Source organism: Triticum urartu, chromosome 5, assembly GCF_003073215.2.
Source record: "Triticum urartu cultivar G1812 chromosome 5, Tu2.1, whole genome shotgun sequence".
NCBI lineage: Eukaryota > Viridiplantae > Streptophyta > Magnoliopsida > Poales > Poaceae > Triticum > Triticum urartu.
The window spans coordinates 286289653-286298382 of record NC_053026.1 but is presented as its reverse complement, the minus strand read 5'-3'; positions in this window follow the sequence as shown (position 1 = coordinate 286298382).

Below are 8730 nucleotides of genomic sequence, written 5' to 3'. Positions count from 1 at the left end.
TTAAGCTCATTTCTAAAGAAATTATTATGCTCAAATTGCAAAACCATAAACTTCCTGACGTTGTTTTCGATCTCCTCTAACCTTTTAAGGTGAAGATCATCGAATCTAGGAAGAACCATAAACAAGAAATCCAACGCACGAGCAAACAAAAGGCAAACGGGCAAAAGAGGCAAATAGAGAAAGAGAGGGAGGATAGAGAGAGAAAGGGCGAATAAAACGGCAAGGGTGAAGTGGGGGAGAGGAAAACGAGAGGCAATTGGCAAATAATGTAATGCAGGAGATAGGGATTGTGATGGGTACTTGGTATGTTGACTTTTGCGTAGACCTCCCCGGCAATGGCGCCAGAAATTCTTCTTGCTACCTCTTGAGCACTGCGTTGGATTTCCCCGAAGAGGAGAGGATGATGCGGCAAAGTAGCATAAGTATTTCCCTCAGTTTTTGAGAACCAAGGTATCAATCCAGTAGGAGGCTACGCGCGAGTCCCTCATACCTACACAAAAATAATAGCTCAACGCAACCAACGCGCTTAGGGGTTGTCAATCCCTTCACGGTCTCTTACGAAAGTGAGATCTGATAGAGATGATAAATAATATTTTTGGTATTTTTGGTATAGAGATGCAAAGTGAAAAGTAAAAGGCAAAGTAAAAAATCAAAGCAATAATAAAGTGATGGAGATTGATATGATGAGAAAGAGACCCGGGGGCCATAGGTTTCACTAGTGGCTTCTCTCGAGAGCATAAGTATTCTACGGTGGGTGAACAAATTACTGTTGAGCAATTGACAGCATTAAGCATAGTTATGAGAATATCTAGGTATGATCATGTATATAGGCATCATGTCCAGGACAAGTAGACCGACTCCTGCCTGCATCTACTACTATTACTCCACTCATCGACCGCTATCCAGCATGCATCTAGAGTATTAAGTTAAAAATAGAGTAACGCCTTAAGCAAGATGACATGATGTAGAGGGATAGTTTCATGCAATATGATAAAAAACCCATCTTGTTATCCTCGATGGCAACAATACAATATGTGCCTTGCTGCGCCTTCTGTCACTGGGAAAGGACACCGTAACGGTCGAACCCAAAGCTAAGCACTTCTCCCATGGCAAGAAAAACCAATCTAGTAGGCCAAACCAAACTAATAATTCGAAGAGACTTGCAAAGATAACTAATCATACATAAATGAATTCAGAGAAGATTCAAATATTATTCATAGATAGACTGGATCATAAACCCACAATTCATCGGTCTCAACAAACACACCGCAAAAAGAAGATTACATCGAATAGATCTCCACGAGAGAGGGGGAGAACATTGTATTGAGATCCAAAAAGAGAGAAGAAGCCATCTAGCTACTAACTATGGACCCGTAGGTCTAAAGTAAACTACTCACACTTCATCGGAGGGGCTTGGATGATGATGTAGAAGCCCTCCGTGATCGATGCCCCCTCCGGCGGAGCTCCGGAACAGGCCCCAAGATGGGATCTCGTGGATACAGAAAGTTGCGGTAGTGGAATTAGGTTTTTGGCTCCTGTTCTGCTCGTTTGGGGGTACGTGGATATATATAGGAGGAAGAAGTACGTCAATGGAGCAACAGGGGCCCCACGAGGGTGGAGGGCGCGCCTGGGGGTAGGTGCGCCCCCTACCTCGCGGGCTCCTGTTACGTGGCTTGACGTAGGGTCCAAGTCTCCTGAGAAAATCACGTTCCCGAAGGTTTCATTCCGTTTGGACTCCGTTTGATATTCCCTTTCTTCGAAACCCTAAAACAGGCAAAAAACAACAATTCTGGCCTGGCCTCCGGTTAATAGGTTAGTCCCAAAAATAATATAAAAGTGGATAATAAAGCCCAATAATGTCCAAAACAGTAGATAATATAGCATGGAGCAATCAAAAATTATAGATACGTTGGAGACGTATCAGCAGCCGAGTTATTACCCTCTGGCACCGTCAAAGCCCCCCCCCCCGCGTCTCTTCAAGGCTTGGGGAGGGCCTATGATACGACACCTCGGCATCATCCGCCTTAGGCGGCGGGGAGGCTAATGGAGGCGACCCGCTCTCCATCATCTCCGGTGGCAGATCCCCTGAGGACGAAGATAGTGGAGGAAGATCACGGGCCGGACTAAAAGATAGAACTTAGAGTTACCATCACAGTTCATTGATTGAATAAGTGCGAAAAATCCTAGACCACTTACTAGTCAGCTTGGGGCTTAGTCCGACGTCGGTGCTTCGGGACAACCTCGGCGTTTGACTCCGAGTCATCGGGGAGGGTAATTTTGTCCCTCTTGGATGCTTCGGCTTCCAGGTCTTCGGAGGCCGCTCTCTTTTTACCCTTGCGGGGAGGATCTTCTTCTTCTTCCTCCTCCTCCTCGTCGTCGTCATCACCCTCGTGAGAGGACTGGGCATCAGCATCTCCAGACACTGCGTCTGAAGTGCTCTCCTCTCTTTTCTTCTTCTTGCCCTTCTTTGCCTCTGGTCTTCGGGGAGCGGAGCCGGACACCGGATCTGCTCCGCCTTCTTAATCCAGACCTGTTTGGGGATGGATTACTTAGCACCTCTCCCTCAGGTTATTGAAGCCTATTGGTGTTCGGAGTTTTTAGAATTTACCTCGGAGGCCGGATCATTGCAGTCGAGGCCGGTGTTGTTTGAGGACCTTGGCCATGATTTTTGCTTCTTAAAAAGCAGCTTCCAGATCCCCTTATGCATTGTGTCATAGAACCATTGTAGGGTCCGCGGTCCTTCTGGATTGAACTCCCACATCTTGAGGGGCCGCCTCTGGCAGGAAAGTGCTCGACGGATCAGCATCACTTGGACTACGCCAGCAAGGGTAACGTCCTTCGCCATCATGCTCTTGACGCGTTTCTGCAGCAGCAGCACCTCAGGGACCGACCCCCAATCCGGACTCTTTTCGGTCCAGGATGTACGCCTCAGCGGGGGTCCGGATCTAAAGGCTGGTGCAGCCGCCCACTTGGAGCCACGAGGTTCTGTAACATAGAACCATTCATGTTGCCATATTTTGACGGTGTCCACAAAGACTCCCTTTGGCCAATTGACTTTGGGAGGCTTGCTCACCATGGCGCCGCCACAGTCCACGTGTTGCCCATTGACCACCTTTGGTTTCACATTAAAAATCTTGAGCCATAAGCCGAAATGTGCAGGGACACGGAGGAAGGCTTCACGCACGATGATAAACGACAAGATGTGAAGGAACGAATTTGGGGCCAGATCGTGAAAATCCAGCCCGTAGTAGAACATGAGACCCCATACAAAGGGGTGAAGGGTGAATCCGAGTCCACGGAGGAAGTGGGGGATAAACACCACCCTCTCATCGGGCTCCGGAGTGGGGATGACCTGCGCCGGATCGGGAAGCCTGTGCTTGATTTCCGCGATCAAATACTGCACCTCCCGCAGCTCCTTGATGTTCTCCTCCGTGACGGAGGAGGGCACCCGCTTGCCTTGAGAGCCGGTCATGGCCGGAGGAGTTTCCAGGGAGAGAAAAGCTTGGAGTTTGGGCGTTGGAGCTCGGGGACGGAGAGGAAAGAGAATGAGGCATGGGGTGTAACCGATGGGTTCTATCCACTTATATGGACTGCGAATATGAAGCGTCCCCTCCCTCGAGCCTTAAAACTCACCTGTTCCCAAGGGGCCACGTGAACCACATGGTTAGGTTACCAAAACTCGTATTGATGAGAATCCCGTAATAAGGGGGCACGATCTCTGCTTTGACAAGACGTGTCGCCGGAGGCTGCATCTCGAAGCGCGAAACGGGAGGCCGAAAAATGGTTTGAAATAATAAAATGGCTGGACATAACGTCTCGTCCGTAAAATCATCAGAAGACGGAACTTATCTGTATTTTACCTTTATGTTTGAGGATTGTGACTATTGTACAGAGCCGGATATAGTGCTGGTGGTCAATTACTTTGAAGTGTACGGAGGAGGAACCCGCCTTGCAATGCCGAAGACAATCTGCGCACCGGACACATCGTCATTGAAGACTGGTTCAGGGGCTACAGAGGGAGTCCAGGATTACGAGGTCCTCGGGCATCTGGGCTATGTGATATGGGCCGGACTAATGGGCCATGGAGATACAAGATGAAAGACTTTCCCTGTGTCCAGATGGGACTCTCCTTGGCGTGGAAGGCAAGCTTAGCGCGCGGATATGAAGATTCCTTTCTCTGTAAACCGACTCTGTACAAACCCTAGCCCCCTCCGGTGTCTATATAAACTGGAGGGTTTAGTCCGTAGAGGCAATAATAATCATATAGGCTAGACATCTAGGGTTTAGCCATTACGATCTCGTGGTAGATCAACTCTTGTAACCCCTATACTCATCAAAGTCAATCAAGCAGGACGTAGGGTATCACCTCCATCAAGAGGGCCCGAACCTGGGTAAACATCGTGTCCCCTGTCTCCTATTACCATCGATCATTAGACGCACAATTCGGGACCCCCTACCCGAGATCTGCCAGTTTTGACACTGACACTCATATCTGCAACTGGCACGACTGAAGATCTGGGTGCCCTAGGCACTGTCTGAAACCTCTCAGTGGTAGGTCTCTCATCTCCACTATCCTCTGCAGTGGCTCTGGCTGCCTCGACATCATCTTTGAGCTTATCCACAATAGTCTGAATCTCTGTGATCTTTACATCAAGATCATGAACCTTAGTCTCGATTATCCGCTCTAGGCTCACCTGGTTCTTAGAAATGTTGGCCAGACTCTTCTGAATCCTCAGGGTTGCTTCTAACAGATATGTCATCTGATCATTCTTGGACTTGAGGTTGGCTATGGGAGCATTGGGTGCTATGGCCCCTTTAGCTGCTCTTGCTGCTGCAGCTGCCTGGATCTTCTCTTGAGCCTCAACGGATGTAGGGTGTGAAGCATCCATCACAACTACATTATCCTCAGACTCAGGCTGAAGTGGAAGGTGCTCACGATCAAGTAGATAAATGCTCGTCCCAATCTTGGAGTTGATGAGCATCTGAATATGTGGAGAATATCCACAAGATCTCTTCTGATCAGCAATTGTCCTCTTGACTGTCTCTACTATCAAACTCATGACTTTGAACTTCTGAGGGGTGTCAAACAAATGTAGCAAGTTGATGGAGTGGCCATGAATCATCTTGTCATCTTCGGAAATTGGGCAAAAGAGTATGACTCAAGATAGTATTTGTGGCAGTCAAACCAGCAAGCAAATGCTTTACAGAGACAAGCTTATGACTCTCAACATCCTTAGCAGGGATTTCCTTGTACATGTTTGCCATAGAGTTGTGGTCCGTCTCGGGCTTCCCATACACATCAATGCCATTTTCTTCTTCCCGAGGTGCACCAAGAAGTTCAGTCCACTTAGAGATAGTTGACCGGTACTTGGAACCCTCAGTCATCCATGCAATCCTCCCATATGGATAGAAATGAACTATGGAGTAGAATTGCATGATCATCTCGTCACTCCACTTGGTGAGCTTCTGACCAACAAAGGCATCCATTCCTGCAAGTCTGAAACTCTCATGAACATGGGGAAAATGGTCTTCATTTGCATCAATGTTTCCAGTCCACCCATTTCATGTCACTGACGATGGGCTTCTTATCAAGCAGTACAGTCTCATAGAGATCCTGTTGTTCTCTAGTGTGAAAGCGACAGTCATCACAAGCAGTCCTCCTTCTGTCAGAATAAGGATCAATCTTCCTCCATTCACGCAAACCCTTATCCTTCATGAGCATCATGTTCTTGGCTACTGGATGAGCATTGTAATGGTCTGGAATCTTGGGCTTTAGGTTCTTTGCATTAGTGGCTCATCATCCATCTCAACTTCAGGCACCGGGGCCTTGTTCTTCTCAGCAACAGAGATGTTTCTTGTAGACCTCTTAGGAGCAAAAACTTTGGGCTTGGAGGGAGCAGCTAACTTCATAACATCTAACATTAGCTTCTGAGTCTTTGCTGGAGGTGCATATGCAGTAGGTTCTTCCTCCCCCTCCTCATCATGACCATCTTCCCTCATGGAAGGTTTGCCAATGACTATAGCAGTTGTCTTTCTAGCCCTTTCCTTCTTGCTGGCATCAGCCTCTGCACCACTTGGCTCTTCAAGTGTGAATGTCATTGTTTCCTTTGGAGCCGAGGCTTTGTTTTCCTTTGACAGGGAGACTTTCCTTACAGCAGTCCTGTCCTTGGCACTTGGCCTGGTGCTAGCAGAAGTACCATACTCTTTTCTCATTACTGCCTTCTTCTTGGATGTGGCCTCACCAGCCACAAAGTATTCATCTTCATCATCTGAATTTCTCTTCTTCTTTAGTCCTTGTGATAGCCTTTGGCAGATCTGGAGAGCTTCTAATGCCTTCGTAGTAGCTCTCATTTGGACTGGATCCCTCACTGAGATCAACATTCTGCTCTGACTCATTCTGACTATCAGTTGCACTCGACATCTTGCAAACAGACCCTGTGAATAGATAGGTATGGGAAAAGTGGATGAGTTATCACAAGAAGTAGATGATTTTTCAAAAAATTGAGTTCAAATCTTAGTTCTAGGTTTTCACATAATGCATTTCGGAGCTACCGAGTTGGTCATTTCGGTGAGACCGAAGCAATCACAGAACCAAAACACTCCATTTTGGTCTGACTGAGATGTGGTTCGGTGTCTCCGAGTTGCTAGGGTTTCACCAAAACTTTACTTCCGGTCTCACCTATTAGTACGTTTCGGTGGAACCGAGTTGTACTAGTGTAATGGCCAGGGCCAAATCGGTGGCACCGAAAATTCCTAATCGGTCGGTCTGAGATGTGTTCAGCGGAAACCTAAACCTAAAATCTTTGCTCGAATCTATTCTACTGAACTAATCTGGTGGATAGAAGAATCTCATTCATGGCAAGGTACATGGAAAAACCATTGTGCATTGAATCAGAAAAGGTGAAGCACGAGGGGGTCGAATCTCACCCTAACTTGGTGGAGATCCTCTATGGCGGCAACGGAGTCCTGGAGCGAAGGCATGTTGGAGACGAAGGCGACAATCCGGAGACCAGGGAGGCGGCAACAATGGGGTGAGGAGTGATACGTCTCCAACGTATCTATAATTTTTGATTCCTCCATGCTATATTATCTACTATTTTGGACAATATTGGGCTTTATTATCCACTTTTATATTATTTTTGGGACTAACCTATTAACCGGAGGCCCAGCCCAGAATTGCTATTTTTGCCTATTTCAGTGTTTCGAAGAAAAGGAATATCAAACGGAGTCGAAACGGAATGAAACTAACTGGAGAAGTTATTTTTGGAAGGAAAGCTACCGGAAAAACTTGGAGTGCACGTCAGGAAAGGAACGAGGGAGCCACGAGGCAGGGGGGCGCGCCCACCCCCCTAGGGCGCACCCTCCACCCTCGTGGGCCCCTCGTTGCTCCCCTGACATATCTCTTTCACACATATATACCCATGTACCCTAAAACTATCGGGGATCACAATAGATCGGGAGTTCCGCCGCCAGAAGCCTCCGTAGCCACCGAAAACCAATCTAGACCCGTTCCGGCACCCTGCCGGAGGGGGAATCCCTCTCCGGTGGCCATCTTCATCATCCCGGTGCTCTCCATGACGAGGAGGGAGTAGTTCTCCCTCGGGGTTGAGGGTATGTACCAGTAGCTATGTGTTTGATCTCTCTCTATCGTGTTCTTGAGGTGATACGATCTTGATGTATCGCGAGCTTTGCTATTATATTTGGATCCTATGATGTTTCTTCCCCCTCTACTCTCTTGTAATGGATTGAGTTTCCCCTTTGAATTTATCTTATCGGATTGAGTCTTTAAAGATTTGAGAACACTTGATGTATGTCCTGCCGTGCATATCTGTGGTGACAATGGGATATCACGTGATTCACTTGATGTATGTTTTGGTGACCAACTTGCGGGTTCCGCCCATGAACCTATGCATAGGGGTTGGCACACGTTTTCGTCGTGATTCTCCGGTAGAAACTTTGGGGCACTCTTTGAGGTTCTATGTGTTGGTTGAATAGATGAATATGAGATTGTGTGACGCATATCGTATAATCATACCCACGGATACTTGAGGTGACATTGGAGTATCTAGGTGACATTAGGGTTTTGGTTGATTTGTGTCTGAAGGTGTTATTCTAGTACGAACTCTAGGGCTGTTTGTGACACATAGGAATAGCCCAACGGATTGATTGGAAAGAATAACTTTGAGGTGGTTTCGTACCCTACCATAATCTCTTCGTTTGTTCTCCGCTATTAGTGACTTTGGAGTGACTCTTTGTTGCATGTTGAGGGATAGTTATATGATCCAATTATGTTATTATTGTTGAGAGGACTTGCACTAGTGAAAGTATGAACCCTAGGCCTTGTTTCAACGCATTGCAATACCGTTAAAGCTCACTTTTATCATTAGTTACCTTGCTGTTTTTATATTTTCATATTACAAAAACTATTATCTACTATCCATATACCACTTGTATCACCATCTCTTCGCCGAACTAGTGCACCTATACAATTTACCATTGTATTGGGTGTGTTGGGGACACAAGAGACTCTTTGTTATTTGGTTGCAGGGTTGCTTGAGAGAGACTATCTTCATCCTACGCCTCCCACGGATTGATAAACCTTAGGTCATCCACTTGAGGGAAATTTACTACTGTCCTACAAACCTCTGCACTTGGAGGCCCAACAACGTCTACAAGAAGAAGGTTGTGTAGTAGACATCAAGCTCTTTTCTGGCGCCGTTGCCTGGGAGG